The sequence below is a fragment of the Protopterus annectens genome, chromosome 2.part2 (assembly GCF_019279795.1).
Source record: "Protopterus annectens isolate FY-2018-M chromosome 2.part2, PAN1.0, whole genome shotgun sequence".
NCBI lineage: Eukaryota > Metazoa > Chordata > Ceratodontiformes > Protopteridae > Protopterus > Protopterus annectens.
The window spans coordinates 100,030,673-100,048,248 of record NC_056730.1 but is presented as its reverse complement, the minus strand read 5'-3'; the positions used below and the strand labels follow the sequence as shown (position 1 = coordinate 100,048,248).

The 17,576-nt window shown below is 39.3% G+C and overlaps 1 protein-coding gene across 5 annotated transcripts in view; it reads left to right on the top strand.

Annotated features, from left to right (window-relative positions):
* The window catches only part of IL6ST (interleukin 6 cytokine family signal transducer), a 2,713,809-nt gene that overhangs the window by 1,988,537 nt on the left and 707,696 nt on the right, over positions 1–17,576 (top strand). The gene's annotated exons all lie outside the window — the stretch shown is intronic.

The following is a 17,576-nucleotide window of genomic DNA, read 5'->3' as shown; positions in this document are numbered from 1 at the left end:
TTCGGACTCGGGAGGATCAGCCTTCGAGGCCATGTGGAGCGCGCTGGCCAGGTCGTCAGCAGAGTCATGCAGGTCGGTCATTCTGTCCCCTGGTGCAGGTCTCTGATCACCATCTATCTCTAGACAGCAGAGCCCCAAGGCCTCAGGGTACACCCATGAGTGGTCCCCACATTTCTGAGGGCCCTTCAGAGTTTTTGCCTGAGGAGCCACCCAGAAAGAAGACGTGCAAGAGGAAGTACATAGATTCCCAGGATGAGTCTCTGACATCAGACACCGACCTCGAGGAATCAGAGGGGTCCCCTAAGTCCCCCTCTGAGGATGTTTCTTTCTCTGACAGCCTAGAGATTTTGAAACAAAGAGGTGACTGGCCATCCAAAGCCCCCTCTGAGGAGGAGTCGGTCATTCTGAAGGTTTTTGGTGCTCAGCCCTCCGCCTCCTGGGTATCTCCACCCTTTGACGAACTTCTGGATTTGGTTTGTCAAAGGGTGTGGGAAACCCCTGACTCTGTGGAACCAGTCCCCAGGAGACCCAATAAATTTTTGTCTGCTCCTCCTGATAAGGAATTTCTGTCCAAGGGAGTCCCTGTGGATGCCATGGTGGTGGCAGCTGCCACCCAGAAGGAATTAGCTGAGAATTCTTCCACCATCCATCCCCCTAACAAGGAGTCTAGAACCATGGACCGGTACGGGAAGCGTACCTTTTCTTCAGCGACCTTTACCTTACGGTCACTGAATTACTTATCACACTTTACACGGCTCCAGAGAGATCTCCTCAAGGAACTTTGAGATACTGTCAGGGGTAACGTTTCTGAGGTGGTGGCCCAGACGGTCAACGCTCAGATGTCTATCCTCAATTCCATTGCAAACTCCTCCATGAGGCTAATCTCCTATGCAGCCGAAGGAGCGAGTAGGGCAGCAAGTTCAGGAGTTGCTCTTAGGAGGCAGGCCTGGATGTGCCTTTGTCATTTCGCGGAGGCCTTCAAGTCTTCATTCACTGACACCCCTTTTGATGGTTCGTCTTTGTTCAGAACCAAGGTGAAAGACACTCTCACTAGGTGCGAGCAGGAGGGAAAATCTCTGTCTGCCATAGGAGTCCATTTTTCCCTTCCCTCTAGGCCTTATCGCAAGGCCCAGAGGGGTAGCAAAATGCGGTACAAGAAATCACAGAGGTTTTTTCCCAGTGCACAAGGTGAGCCCCCCTCCAGAGGCAGGGGAGGGGGTGGTTATTCAGGGAGACGCCGCCCTAGGGGCAGAGGAGGCCCCCGCAACTCGGGAGACCGCGATTCCTTTTTTGGTTCTCCCTACCGCCGCTCCTGATGGGAGGCCCGACTGTGCATTTCCTGAGCCAGTCGGGAGTCGAATCTCATTATACCCGGAAGCCTGGCAAGACATCACCCAGGACCAATGGGTTCTACGAATAATTTCCAGAGGATATGTCATCCCCTTCTTGTCAAATCCCCCTCCAATCAAGAAAATCCCGGATGTTCCACCCAGTCAAAGGGATTACGCAGCTTCAGAAGTTTCAAAGCTGCTAAAAAAAGGAACCATCCAACATGTCCCCTCAGACCAGATCGGATTAGGAACTTAATCCAGATTCTTTTTGGTGTCGAAAAGGACAGGGGACCTGAGACCCATATTGGATCTCAGTCAGTTGAACACCCATGTGCAAAAGTCCAAGTTCCAAATGGTCACACTGCAGTCTATTCTCCCATTGTTGGGAAATGAAGTGTGGATGTGCTCCATCGATCTCAAGGATGCTTACTACCACATAAAGATGGACAGGGCATCCAGAAGTCACCTACACTTCCGGCTGGGAGCCAGTCATTTTCAGTTTCGAGCCCTGCCCTTTGGTCTCACCACAGCCCCCAGGGTGTTTACCAAATGCATGGCAATGATGACTGCTTACTTGAGACGTCAGGGATTCCAAGTGTTTCCGTATCTGGACGACTGGCTCCTTACTGCCACCACCAGGCATCTACTATTTCAGACCAGGAATGCTACTATCAACCTATGTCAACAGTTGGGCAACACATTGAACTGGGAAAAATCTGCCTTGTTGCCCTCACACCGTGTCACTTTTATAGGCGCCAAAGTAGACACCGTCCTCATGCGGGCGTTTCTACCACAGGAAAGAATCAGAGTACTACAACAACAGGTTTACACCTTGCTCCCTCTGAGAAGAGCGAAGGCAAGATGGGTCCTCCAACTGTTGGGGACAATGGCTGCTACGATTATGTTAGTCCCTCTGGCAAGGTTACATATGAGGCTCCTTCAGTGGCTACTCTTTGCCCAGTGGTCTCTTCAACGTCTTCCACTTTCTCACCCTATTCTACTCACTGACTGGTGCAAACAGGATCTCAGTTGGTGGCTTCGCACCGACAAACTGAATGTGGGAAAGCCCTTTGTTCCTGTGCCCCCGGTTGCCACGGATGCCTCCCAGATGGGGTTGGGGGGCATTATATAGGCAGGACAGTCCAAGGTACGTGGCAAGAGCACGAGATGCATCTGCATATCAGTGTCCTGGAGATGAGAGCTGTGCTACTAGCATTGCAAGCACTTCAGAGTTTTCTTCCTCTCGGGACTATTGCAATCCACTCAGACAATAAGTCAGTGGTGTGGTATCTGAACAAGCAGGGAGGAACCAAGTCTTATCCCCTTTGCAGAGAGGCCATGCGAGTGTGGCAGTGGGCAGTGTCTTCCCAATGTTTTCTGGTGGCAACGCACATTCCGGGGAAGTCCAGTGTGATCGCAGACAGGCTAAGCAGAGCTATTCTGATGCCTTACGAGTGGTTCCTGAACTGTCAAGTTGCGGAACAAATCTTCTGCAGGTGGGGTCAGCCTTGCTGCAACCTTTTTGCCAGCCCCCTCAATGCCAAATACAGCAGCTACTTCACGTTGATCCCCCCTCAGGGGGAGTCACCCAGGGATGCTCTAGTCCACGATTGGCCCTCCGGTCTACTATATGCCTTCCCTGTGGTCCCCTTGCTCTCAAAGGTTATTCAGAAAGTGCAATCCTTGGGAAGCAAAATTATTCTGATTGCCCCACACTGGCCTCGTCAAATTTGGTTCCCCTTTCTCCATCCCTATCTCATGGATGCTTCTTGGATTCTGGACCCACAACCAGACTTACTGACACACATGTCAGGGCAGCTCAGTCCCTCTCTTCGGACCCTCCGGTTGACAGCCTGGCTACTCCACTTCCATCATTAGTTAGGCTTCATCAATTTTCGCCGGAGGTGGCTCATAATTTATCTTCCTCTCATAAGCCCTCGACCAGGAAGATTTATTACAGCAAATGGAAGAGGTTTTCAATCTGGGCGCATGCCAAAAAGATTGACCCTTACACAGCTCCAGTTTCGTCTGTATTGGAGTTCTTGTCTGTGCTCTTTAACCAGGGTTCAGCGGCCGCAACCATTAAAGTCCAATTGGCGATTTCTACCTTTCTTTTTTTTGTAAATATTTTTATTCATTTCCAAAAACAAAAAAACATGAATGCAGGTTATTTATGACAGTGAAGTAGTTACAAATTATTTAAAAAGGTAGGCTAAAACCACTAAACAGATATCAAACATTAAAACCAAAATAAAGTATTTACAAGTGTGTCTATTGTTGACATACAATTGACTTTCTATACAATTGTTTCCTGATTATAATCTGCTACAGTCCTTACTCTCCAGTATTTCAGTTACTTTTTGCCATGTTATATATAATGATGTAGTTCTTTCAGTTCTTCCTTTAATAGTGTTCATTTCCAATTGCAATACTGCTGACACCATATTCATGAATTGCTTAAAAGTTGGAGAAGCTTTGGATTTCCAGTTTGATGTAATGTTCTTCCTTGCAATGGCTAGGAGAGTCCACAAGATTACATATTTTGTTCTTGGTACACAGTCAGGTACAGGTGCATTAAACAAAATAATAGATTTGGAAATCTGGAATTTGTCATTGAATACCATTTGCAGAAAATAATTTATTTTATCCCAATATGGTTTAATCAAATGGCATTCATAGAACATATGTTGCCAGTCTGCTTTTATTGATAAATCACATCACCAGCAGCCAATATTTTTCTTAAACATGTTCCATTTTATGAGAGGTTACGTAAGATCTGTGTATGAATTGCCATGTAAAGAGTCTCCAATGTAATGAAAGTGATGTCTGCTTTGGAGAGAGAAGAATTAATTTTTTGTCTCTGTCATTTGGCACATGTCCATTAATTGATCTATAATAATTCCATATTTTGTCATTATTATAAGTTTTTATTTTTTTGTTTGTTTTATAAATATATGATAAGTATCCCTTTCCAGTAATGGGTTGATTCATTAGTAATATTATATATTCTATAAGATTAGAAACATTCTGTCTTATTGATGGTTGCATTGTTTCTTGTTTGCTTAATATATACTGTCTTAATTCTTGTACATGTAGCCATGAACTATTTTCCATATTTAATTTCCGTTTAATTTGGTCTATTGTCAGAAGTTTTCCAGAGTTTACCAATTGATGCCAATATATTAATCCCTTTTCTTTTAGCATGTTGACTACTTCTGTATCAAATGTTATTATATTACCTTGTGTGTACGCTACTGGATATAATAAAAATGACCATGCTTTAATATCAGGATTGCTATTAATAAGATTTTGGAAAATTTTTAATGTGCAAGTAATGTATTTGGAACTTATATTTTTATACTTATGTATCATCATATATTCCTTCATCAGCCATAGAAAATTGTTTGGCATGAAATCGGTATACTTATTTGCTACTACAAATCCTGATTTTAACAAGATTCTCTCATGAACTAGCTTCCATTTTGATGTATATTTTGTATTTAGCCATAATGATATTGTTTTAATAACAGATGAATGCAAATATACTTCTATGTTGGTAAACTTATGCCACCCATATCCCAATCATCTAGATGATATTTTATAGCTATCCTTGTTTTTTTTTGGATACCATAGGAATCTTACCATTAAATCATTTAATTGTTTTAGGTGCGATTTAGCTGGTGGCAAAGAACACGCTTGTATAACATAAAGAATTTTTGGAAATATGATCATTTTAATTATATAGAGCCTTTCTTCCATTGAAAAGAAGAACTTATTCCATCTTTGTATTAGATTTGTAATATTATTTAAGGTCTCTTTATAATTTGTTTCAATTGTAGTATCTAGGTTGTTAGTTATTATAATTCCCAAGTATTTAATTGTATTATCGGTGGGGATATATTTATGGTATTTTTTATTTAGATCTTTTTTATTAGTATTTATAAGCAATACATTTGTTTTGTTCTCATTAAATTTAAGACTCAAAAAGTTTTGAAAGTTTTGAATTGAGTCCCATAATGCTTTTAAAGAGCTATTATTATTCTTTAAGGTAATTAAAATATCATCAACAAAAAGTTGAATCTTAAGCTCTAGGCTGTTGTCTAATTGTATTCCTTCAATATTTTTATCCATACGTATATTATTTGCTAAGGATTCAATGACTAGCGCAAACAATAACGAGGAAAGAGGGCAGCCTTGTTTTGTGCCCTTTGTTATTTTAATAGATTTAGACAGATAAGATCCCAGTTTTATATAAGCCAATGATTTTTCATATAATGATTTTATTAACAAGGTGAAGTTGTTTGAGAAGCCATATTCTTCTAAAACTAACCATAAATAATCCCAGTTCACTGAATCAAGTGCGCTATTTATGTCTAAACTAATAACATTCATTTTGTTTTTTGTGACATTTATATAATCAATTAAGGAAAGAATTCTTTTGATGTTGTCATAAGTGTTCCTATCTTTTATAAAACCTGTTTGATCCTCCTCTATCAAAAATGGTAGTAATTGTTTTATTCGAGCAGCATGTATTGCCATAAAAATTGTATAATCTATATTAAGAAGTGAAATGGGTCTGTATGATGAACATTCACTGGGATCTTTACTTTGTTTCAGAATTGGTGATATTGTGTACTTCCAAGAAGGAGGGATGTCTTTACCATTTTTAACTGATGTAAAGACATTCAATAACAACAGCAAAGCCTCATTAGATAGTAATTTAAACATTTTTGGGGTGATATTATCTATACCTGGAGCTTTGTTTAATTTTAGCTTATTTACTTCAGCTTTAAGGTCTGTCATTGTTATTTGCTTATCTATTAGTTGTACCTGCTCCTCTAATAACCTAACTTTAACATTGTTTTTAAGAAAAGCTTTCAGTACTGAATGTGTTTCTATTTTCTTATTTTGATTATTAAGTTTATGAAAGAATAGACTAAATGCTTCTAGTATTCCTTCTAAATCAGACACTTTCTTTTTGGTTTCTATATTATGTATTTCCTTGATTTGATTTGTTTTAATCATCTTTTTAGTCCTATTTGCTATTCTTTGTTGGTTTTTAGGGTTCATTGAATAGTAACATAGTTTAATTTTTTCTAAGTTGATCATTGTTTTGTAGTGTAGCGTCTGAGTATTTTTTATTAGTATCTTCCAGTTCTTTTATTAAGTTGGTATTTCCATTTTGAATATCAAGCTTTAAATTATCCACTTTTGACTGTAATTCCATTAATTCCTTATTCCACTGTTTTTGTTTATTTTTATACCATCCCACCGCTCTTCCATATAGGTATGCTTTCAGTGCATCCCATATATATATTTCAGATACATCTTTCATAAGATTCATATCTAAGAATGCTTGTGTCTCTTTAATATAAAATTCCTTAAAATCTTTGAGATTTGTTATGTAAGATGGTATTCTTGTTACTGATATCCTTCTCTTGAAACACAAGTCTATCTCAAACGTTATGGTGTTATGGTCCGAAAATGGACATGAAATTGTCTTGACTTTATTTAATTTAGTGATTAAATCTTTTGTTATGTACACTCTATCTATTCTAGAGTATGCATTATGTCTGTGGGAAAAATGTGTAAAGAATAGTGAATCTGGGATAGCATACTCATTTCTGTCAACTATATTAAAAGTTTCAACAAACTCAGATAACTTTGTTAAAGGTGATCTCTTATGTGTAGTTTTAGTTTTTGTGTCAGTTTCTTTTATAATGCAATTGAAATCTCCAGCTACGATTAAATTGCCTTTGGCATATTGTACAATGTCTTCTAAGTGTTGCTTGGCCACTCTAACTCCTAATCCTGGTATCCAATAAATATTCACTAATGTATATACCATTTCATTGATAGATATTGTCACTAGACAAAACATTCCTGAGTTGTCATGAAACATGTTTATGATTTTAGGCATCAAAGTTTTTTAACTTTAACACATTGCATTTAAGTTACCTGGCACTTGCTCACTAAAGCAATTATATAAGTCAGCACTAAAAAATTAAAAGCACTACACCCTCACAAACTCCCCTTGAGTACCTTGTTCCCCATTGGCCCTTTTTTTCAATTATAAAGGAATTCCCAATACTATTTTAGCATGTCCAAAGGTCAGTTGTCAATCTCCTCTCCAGTCCAGCTGGTGAATCTGGGAATCTTGAGGCAATGTTACAACTGCCTCATGTACACAGACAACCCTCTCCTCCTCCCAACAAATTCCAACACATGTGAGAGATGCAACCATATAGCCAAACTGGAGGCTAAGCTCTCTCAACTTAGTACTGACGTAACCAGTCAGGAGGAGAAGGACATCACACTCACTACAATTCCAGTCTTACATAGACCTACCACGACAGCAAACCAAACACATAAGCACACAAAAACATACTCGGAGGCTCTAAATAAAAATCTGCCTAAGCAGCAGAGACCTCCAAAGCAGACACCCAAGCAACCGCTACCCCAAAACAAAACACATGCAACACATAGCTCACAAAGCCAGTGTGCTGAACAGTCACAGCCCTTAAAGCTAAACAACACACCTGATACACTTGTAATAGGTGACTCTATCGTCAGGCACACTGACGTCCCGCTCACCAGGCTGAACAAGGAGAAGGTCACGGTGACCTGCCTGTCAGGCGCTAGGATCCGCCACATAACACAAGCACTCAGGTCACTCCAAGGCAAGTACAAATATGACTCGGTCATTGTCCATGCTGGTGTGAATGACCTGAGACTTACCTCCCTGGACTACATGAAAAGAGACATAGAGGAGCTCTCTGAGCATGTAGCCCAGGCCGGTATGACCCTGACCTTGAGTAGCATCTTACCCTCACCAAGAATGATGCCACAATATGAAGACAAGATGATCAATTTCAACAATTGGCTTAAGTATTGGTGTCATTCAAAGGGGATCCAATGCCTGTCAGCCTGGGATGACATGCTCAACAAGCCATGATGCTTCGCTAGGGACGGCTTGCACCTGTCACCCCTGGGCTTTCGGATATTGGCAAAGGCTCTTGCTTCCCCCATAGTGCCTTTTTTAGGCAAGGCTCAAAAGACAAACCCACCTCCATAGGTATCACAAGGGATAAGAAACCAAGAGTAATGCTACTCAACGCCAGAAGTCTAAACCTCAAGATGCACTCGAAACTCTCCTTAGCATGGAGAGCATCGATATCTGTGCAGTAACAGAAACCTGGTTCAAGGCTCCCGAGAGCACCCCAGCACTACCAGGTTATACCTAATACCATGCTTTTTGGCCCCAAAACTTGGACCGAACCACAAAAGGAGGGGGAGTATCAATATTCACAAAGATACCCACACCTCCAGGTTGGTGGCACAGCACGAAGCATCAGAGACTATCCATGTGCAACTAACAGTGGGTAAAACTGCCTTCCAGTTTGTAGCCTGCTACAGACCACCCTCCCAAACCCAGGAACCCCACTCGGCCTTCCTGAGAACACTGGAAAATGTGAAGGTCTCTCCAAACACCATTATATTGGGCGACTTCAACTACCCAAACATAGACTGGGAGCATTACTCTAGCTCCAACACCCTAGCCCAAAGGTTCCTAGAATTTATAAACTCAAATGCTATGGAACAACTTGTTACCACTCCCACAAGAGGGGAAAACATACTGGACCTGATCATCACCAACATGGGGACTCTATGCTCCAGACTAGAAGTGTATCCCTCATTGGTAAGATCAGACCATAAACTAATCTTACTGGATATTCACATCCCGACCCCACCCCCTGCCCAGAAAACCACAGTGAAAAACTTCTCTAAAACAAATTTCACACTCCTCAAAACCGAGGTGGAATCCTTCAAAGCCCCCGAGCCTGTGGAAAATACGGCCCAGACCGCAGAATCCTTTATAAACGCATTCTATGAACACCTTCAGGAATGCATGGATCATGCAATCCCAAATAAAACCAAGACCCAATCCTCCAAAGGCAGACATCCTGTCTGGTGGACCCCAGCCATAAACAAACTATACAATAGAAGGCGGAAGCTACTACATGATAGAGCAAAATCCCAAAAAGGGAAGGCATCTCTGATCAGTATTAGCAAAAAACTACGGGCACTCATAAAATCGTCTAAGGCCAGCATCGAGAGAAAAATTGCACAGGACACTAAGGATAATCACAAGGCTTTCTTTAGTTATGTTAGGAACCTGGGTGGGAATTCCCAGATATGCTCAGAATTAGTCCAGAATGACAAAAAGTACATCGAACCCACAGACATTGCCAACATCCTAGCTGACAGGTTCAGCAAACTTCTCCCCACCAAAAGGGCAAATATCTATCCCAGCAGAGTGCTGCCCCCCTGACATCTCAGATACTCAGGTAAGAGCCGCCCTCTCCAAAGCAAAAAACACAGCATCAATGGGACCAGACGGTGTCCCGGGCTGCGTCCTACATGAACTCCAAGAAGAGCTAAACCCAAACATAAAACTACTGTTCAGTCTCAGCCTTACTACAGGATATGTACCCAAAGAGTGGCGTACAGCAACAGTGGTCCCTCTCCACAAAGGTGGTGCCTCAACGGATCCTGGAAACTATCGCCCCATAAGCCTAACTAGCTTGGTCTGCAAAGCTATGGAAAGGATCATCATGGACCTCATAAATAAAGATATTGGGGACCTACAGACACTGGATCCTACCCAGTTCGGCTTTGTTAAGGGCAGATCCTGCCTCTTAAACCTGATAGATTTCTTTGAAACAGTCACCAAGGCCATTGACGAGGGGAAGGTGGTGCACACAGCCTACTTGGACCTCGCAAAAGCCTTCGATACAATACCCCACTTGGGCATTATAGATAAGCTCACCAGTTTAAATATAAACCCCTATGTCACTAGATGGGTTGCAAACTGGCTCAAGGACAGAACCCACATGGTTAGAATTGCTGGAGCCATGTCAGACTCCAAACCAGTTACAAGTGGCATCCCACAAGGCTCAGTCCTGGGACCTCTCTTGTTCGGTATATATTTCTCGGAGGTACAGGCCAACACGGAAGGACTGTGGCTGACCAAGTTCGCAGATTACTGCAAACTGGGTGCCATAATCGACTCTCCAGCCGACACAAGCATCCTCCAAAAGGGCCTCATAGAAACAGACAACTGGTGCCAGAGCCATGGCCTCAAGCTAAATGCCAAAAGTGTATAGTCATCCCTTTTGGCAAAAACAAAGTGCCCACAAATTACCACATAGGTGGTAATCCATTAAGTACAGAAGAAGTAATTAGGGACCTGGGGACCCAAGTCGATAGCAATCTCTCATTTGACAACCACGTGGCCAAAGTGGTTAGAAAAACATTTTATATAGCCCACCTAATCATGAAGGGATTCACATCTAGATCAGGGGAGGTCATCATGCCTCTTTACTCATCCCTCATCAGGTCCATAATTGATTACAATGCCCCTTTTGGGATGTACCTTACCAGACACCTGCAGCAACTGGAAAGACCCCAAAAGTACCTCACCAAGAGGATCAAAGGGCTCAAACAGATGCCATATGCTGCCCGGTTAAAGAAACTCCAGCTCTACTCAGTGGCATACCGCCTGCACAGAGGCGATCTGTGCCTGACGTATAAAGCCATGTCCAACCCGAATTAATGGACATGCTGCACCTCAGAAAATCCAAATCCTATCGAGCAACGCTCGAGAGACTTGAACCTCAGCACTGAAATAAATAGGACATGCTGGAGGGACAGATTCATAACCCAGAGGCTCCCTTCACTCTGGAATAAAATCCCAGTCCAGGTTAGGCAGAGTCCCTCATTGACTCTCTTCAAGAGGAATCTTGATGAGTGGATGGGAGATCGTAGGTTTACCTCGGGTATCACTTCTGTGTCACTGTTAGACAGAGGCACAGTATACTAACCTCGAAAAAGGGCATAGCAAAATTAATTTAAAATGGGTGGCGAAAGCCAAACACACTCTGGCTAGGCTTATAAATGCCCTAGGGCAGATTGCCTAGTATGAACCTATGAACCTACGAAAGTAGTGTTTTTCCACAAAATTGCTACTCCCCTTCGCTTTTGACTATAGGTGGAACATACTAGTACTGTATAATTTTTATTGTTTATTTTATTTATGTCGTCCTGTGTAAGGTGTGTTTCCTGTAAAAATACTAGTTGTGCTTCACATAGCTTTAAATATGTGTAAAGATTTCCCCTTTTGCAGCTATTATTTAAACCATTTACATTAATAGGTATACATTTTGCAATTGGATTTATATTAGCTTTGCTTTTATCCATATTCATATACTTGTAACAATGTGTAGACGTGTGTACATGAAGAGAATGACTTGCTCTTTCTTCTTCCAAAAGTATTACAATAGATTATAGACACCCAATAAAAGTACATTACAAGATCATAACTGAAAACATAAGATAAACCACCAAACCCCTCCATGAGAAAAAACATCTCATCCTTGATTGATCTAACCATTTAAGCAATCCCTCTAGATCTGCATTTCAGCATTCTCCCCCAGCCCCGCCACATGGTAGTTTTATAATGAAAAGTATCTTATATATATTTTAAGTATACATGTATTTGTATTTACAGATTACTTAAATACAGTCTTTATCTATTTTTAATATTTTATAAAAAAACACTAAGGCAAGACAACTATACCTAGAATTAATACTTAACTATTTAGCTGTGTTTAAATTGTAAAGGAAAATCTCTTATTTTAATATATCTTTTGTATAGCAATAACGGTTATGCGTCTTAAAAGTAATATGCTTGCTGTTTATCTCCCTTATAGTGTGAGTGGCATTCATAGGTATCAAACGTTTGTAATGGTCTATATATAAAAAAAAAATGTTAAGCATTATATGCATTAGTTATCTTTACTACAACTTAATTAAATCATGAAGTGTCCGTAACAATGAATATAATATTACACTTTTATTGTCATTTATCAGTAATCTTATAGTTTTCATTTAATTCAAAAAATCATATTTTAGTGGCATGAATGTTACTAATGTGTTTTTGGCATTGGTGTTATATAGTTTAAGACTATATTTCCAGGCAGTTACTATATATTATTAGTGCCACTGGCATATTTCACCGCTAGTGTACCACATATGTCATATGTCAAATAACAACTCATAATCCTTGTGATATTACAGGATTTATCTAGAGTGTTGTAACCGTAAGGTTGGAAAATATAACAAGCAAAGTAAACTTTAAACATGCTATAACACAGTTGTTTGGTACTTATTACTGTCAACCCTTCTACATACACGGGAAAGGATAACCTTATATGACCACCAATCATTTTCCTTCTTTTTTCTCTTCATCCTTCTTTTCTCCATTTTTTAATAAATATTTATTTATATTGTGGCTTCTTTGAATTTAGTGAGGGTACTCAATATCATATTATAGATAATATAAAACATTCAAACCGAGAACATGCCCGATATAGAGACATATTCTCAACTCAAGTGGTCCACGCCATATATTTATAACATTGCAGTCTGAAATATACTAATGAATAAGCAATAACCAGCAGCTTTGCAGCATGTGTGTGTTTCTAACAAGTACATACCTATAGGATATTAAAAAGAATAGATAGCAAGCTCTTCTTTCATAATTAACAAATGCATATAGCCTGGTATTTACTTTCATAGACAGAAATTTGACCTGTTATTTATATGCATATAATGTACCAACAGCAATATATTAGTAAATGCCTATGCTATTCAGTTCATATTTTAATACTTGTCATATTTTAAAAAACATGAGATATATAGATATTATAAAAGTGATTAATATGAGATATAGCTGACAATGGCTTTAGCGTTTGTGATGATATATAATATATATTCAGTATTATAAGTAAAAGTACATTGCATGTCTATTTGTAATCTAAGGTTCAAGGCTGATCAATTTAGACATACAAGACAATCTCTTTAGCCTTGGTCATATAATGGGAGTTACTGTTTCTCTACACAACCATTCATTTTCAGTGAGGATGTTCAATATTAGTATAACTTGCCTTTAATAAAAGCATACTTATAATTCAGCAATTCTTTTTTATGTATATTTAACAATATCATAAGCAAGTCTATGATATTGTTTTCTTGCTCATAACTGCTTAATGACTGTGCTACTCAACCAATTTAATATTTGCAGAGTATCTTAATAATTAAACAGCAACTCCTTTTTACCTTTAAAATGCCTAATAACAAATAGCTACATTCATGAACCATAATTGACTTACTGTCCTTAATGTTGAGTACACTAGCTGCAATGTGTTTACAAATATGTTATATAGTTCCAGTCAAAGACTTAAATATGTTACATTTTCATAAAATTAAGTTAAATTATAGTAATTTACTTGGGTGATGCTATCAGAAAAGATTGTAGTAAAGTCTGTATGTGTTAACTATTCATTCAGTTTCTTCCAAGTGATATACTTCTTTTTAAGCCTTGTGTGCTGTTTATGTGTACAATTCAAAATGAATAACAAATGTTACAATATAATAAAACATCATGCATGTGTTTGATACCTTCTAAATTTGTTAGGTACTTCAGTGCACTTTTAATATTTGTTAAACTGTAAAAGTACTTTGCCATCTCATAAATAGTGTGCTTGTCACTTTAAGTAGCTTAAGAGCTTAAACCACACCCATACTGCCTTGTTTCAGTGCTGACATCACTCAGACTGTTTACTTTCATTTTGTGCTGTTCGATGTGTTCGTACATTTGTAGAGGATTTAACACACACTAATGGATTCTAACTGTAGAGCCTCCACTCTAGGGATGGTAAAATAAGAGTTCCCAGCTCGTGACCATGGCAGGAAGCCAAAAACAAAGTAAGTGAAGCTTTTAGAGCTTTTTAAACTGAACACGAGCTCATTAAACTGCTATTAGTTTTCTTAACATTAAGGGCAAATATACAGGCCAAATAGTTGTTTGTCAAAAAGGCACTTTTAGCATTAAAGAATAGATAACTACTTTTCAAGGCACTTTTTGACAGTTATTACTATCGGTGTTTATATATTATTATGTGAATTAAATGCAACAGTTTAGATATTTCATGCAGCTTAGTGTAAATAATATAAAAAAATCATGTTCATGTAAGCACACCACATTAATATGTCAGCGTAAATGCATCATATTCTGTACTAGCAGTAAAAGGCAGGTAATTTATAAATGAATTATCTAAATATCATTTAGAGTTAGAGAAATCATGACTGTTAAGTATTTGCACTGTAATAAAAAGATATGTTACCTTGCTTTCTTTAGGGTTGTTTCCTTTAGTTATAAAATGTCCTGTTTTTCCTGTATTTATATTGCTTCAAAGACTGACACATATGTAAAGCATGAATGCTTTTAAAGAAGAACTTTTTTACCTTACAGAGTAATTTACAAACACAAGGTGCAGGGTTCAAGTCTTACAAAGGATAATTGGCTTAGTTTAAAAATCAAGGGCAAGGGCAGTTAGCTTAGTACTAATCTATGAACCTATGAAATAGAAAACAATAATGTTTGTGCTTTTCATGTGTCTCTTAGTTTCTTCTTCTTCTTGTCAGCAGTGCTCCAATCATTTTTTTCTGCATGTCTCTTTACCCCAAAGGAGCTCCAATCTATTTCTTCCACTTTATCCAAGGTTTTATTAGCTGAAAGATAAGAGACTGTTGCTTGTAGAGTGTCAAAAGTTTTAGGACCTTCAGTAAAAAATATTTTTATTCTTGCAGGGAATAGCAGGTGCACTTTAAGTTGCCTTTTTTTCAATTCCTTTATCAGAGGGAGACATTCTTTTCTTGCAGTTATAACTCCAGCAGAATAATCATTATCAAATCTGATTATGTTGTCTTTGTATTTAACTGGAGAAGTTGACCATGCTGTCTTTAAAATAAGTTCCTTGTCCTGTGATGAAAAAAACTTTACTATTATTGATCTCGGGTGATTTTTTGATTTGATGGTTGATGAAGCAGCCCTTAAGGATCTATGGGCTCTTTCAGTTCCATAAGAAAGCTTCAGGCAATTTTAAAACTTCTGGTAACCAGGTAGTATGGAAAGTCACCATGTTATCTCCCTCTTTTTTCTCTGGTAGCCCATAGATGCAAAGGTTATTTCGTCTGGACCTGTTCTCTAGATGCTTTATTTTATTTTGTAATGAAGCATTTTGTTTTGATAAAAAATGTAGCTGAAGATCTTGTTCTGAGAGTCTGCCCTCAGTATCATTTAGGGATCTCTCTATGTCAGCTATTTGAGACTTCTGTTGCATCATTATTTCTTGTAGTTGCTGTATTTGTTTTGTAGATCTCTCTTCAAAAGTGTCTAGTTTGGTATTTATTTTGTCAAATTTCACTGATAAGTCTTGTATAGCATTTAATAAAGACTGTATCTCCTTTCTCATCGTCTGGTCCTGTGTGGTATTCTTAGAAAAGCTAATTTTCAGTAGATTCAGATACCTTCCTTCTTGTTTTTTGACAGGAAAAATAATGATTAAAGCCAATTTTTTTGCAATGTAGACTTCTAGTGATAGTAGAAGTAATTCAGCAAAATAGGTATGTCTGCAATATCTAGTTTTTAAAATTTCCTGTCAGAAATATCTTTTGAGTGCAGAGCTGAGAAAAGATGCTGCCCAACCAGTCTACATCCTAGCCACGCCCCCCAATTTCTACCTTTCATGTCGCAGACGAGCCTAGCCTGATGGCACATAGACTGTAAGGCTTTCCTGAAGGGCACTTTGTTACTTCGTCCTTCGGTATCGGAACCTGTTATGCCTTGGGACTTAAACTTTGTTCTACAGGGTCTTACTTCATCCCCCTTTGAGCCTGCAGCCACTTGTGATTTAAAATTCTTAACTTGGAAGACTGTCTTTTTAGTAGCCATCACGTCAGCCAGACGCGTTTCGGAGCTTCAAGCTTTATCAATCAAACCTCCTTATTTGATTTTTCATAAGGACAGGGTTTCTCTCAGACCGAACCCCTCCTTTCTTCCCAAAATGGCATCAGTCAGTAACCTTAACCAATCTATTGAATTGCCAGTGTTTTTCCCCAGTTCTCAAACAAGGCAGAATTCAAATTTCATCAATTGGATGTGCACAGACAATTATGTTTTTATTTGCACAGAACGAAAGACCTCAGAAAATCTGATCAATTGTTTGTTTTATTTTCAGAAAACAGAATTGGGTCTCCTGTTTCCAAAGTCATGTTGTCCAGGTGGATTTCCAGTTGTATTTCTTTCATTTATTCCTCAGGGGGTAAAGATTTACCGTTCTGGGTGAAGGCTCACTCTACTCGGTCTGTATCTACATCTACAGCTTTTCAGGCCAGATTGTCTATGGATGATATTTGTGCTGCGGCTACTTGGGCATCTCCTCACACCTTTGTTACTCATTACAAGTTGGATGTGATATCTAGAGGCAGGTCTTCCTTTGGTTCCACAGTGCTCAGGAGTATTTTCCACTGAGCCTCCCAGGATTTAGGTGCTGGGGACGCTGTCCCACGGATAAGAATGTAGGCGAGATTGGACTACATAACATCAAGACGTTATGTGCTCACCATAACGTTTGATGTATGTAGTCCATCTCGCCTCACATTCTTACTTACCCCCCCCTCCTTCCCCCGTCCTGGAGGATCTGGAGGTTAGGTCTGGTTTCAGAGCTCCCTTCATTCTTGGTTTGTTCTTCCTTTCCTTAGGTGTTGTTATGCATGGAGAAATGAGTGCTGGTGCTCGCAGCAAACTAGATCTGGGGATAGAGAGCAGTGCAGCATGGGATACCATCTTAGCCCAGCCAATAGAAAGACTTCGAGCTAAAAAAGTTTGGCCGAGTCGGAGCCGACATTCGGCTCCTTACCCACGGGTAAGAATATGAAGCGAGATGGACTACATACATCGAACGCTATGGTGAGTACATAACTTCTTGTTTCCTTCACTATCTTCTACAGCCTTTGTGGTGTATTTGCTTTTAGATGAAGGTAAAGTTTATGTTGCTAAAAGTGCATTTATATATATATTGCTGTTTAGCTTTATTTATATATATATTTTTGCTCCCCATTTGGGGGGCACCTGACATCTGGGGCAAGAAAAACTGAATAAAATGGCGTCGGCTGCATGTTTTATACCCCTAACGACCTGACGTCATGGAAGAGGAGACAGCAACTGATGGAGGACCCAAGACTTTGTTATTCAGGCCGACTGAGGGCAACCTGCCAGCAGATTACCCCAAATGTAATGACTGCAACATTGAATACACTCGAACATCTACATTTATGGTA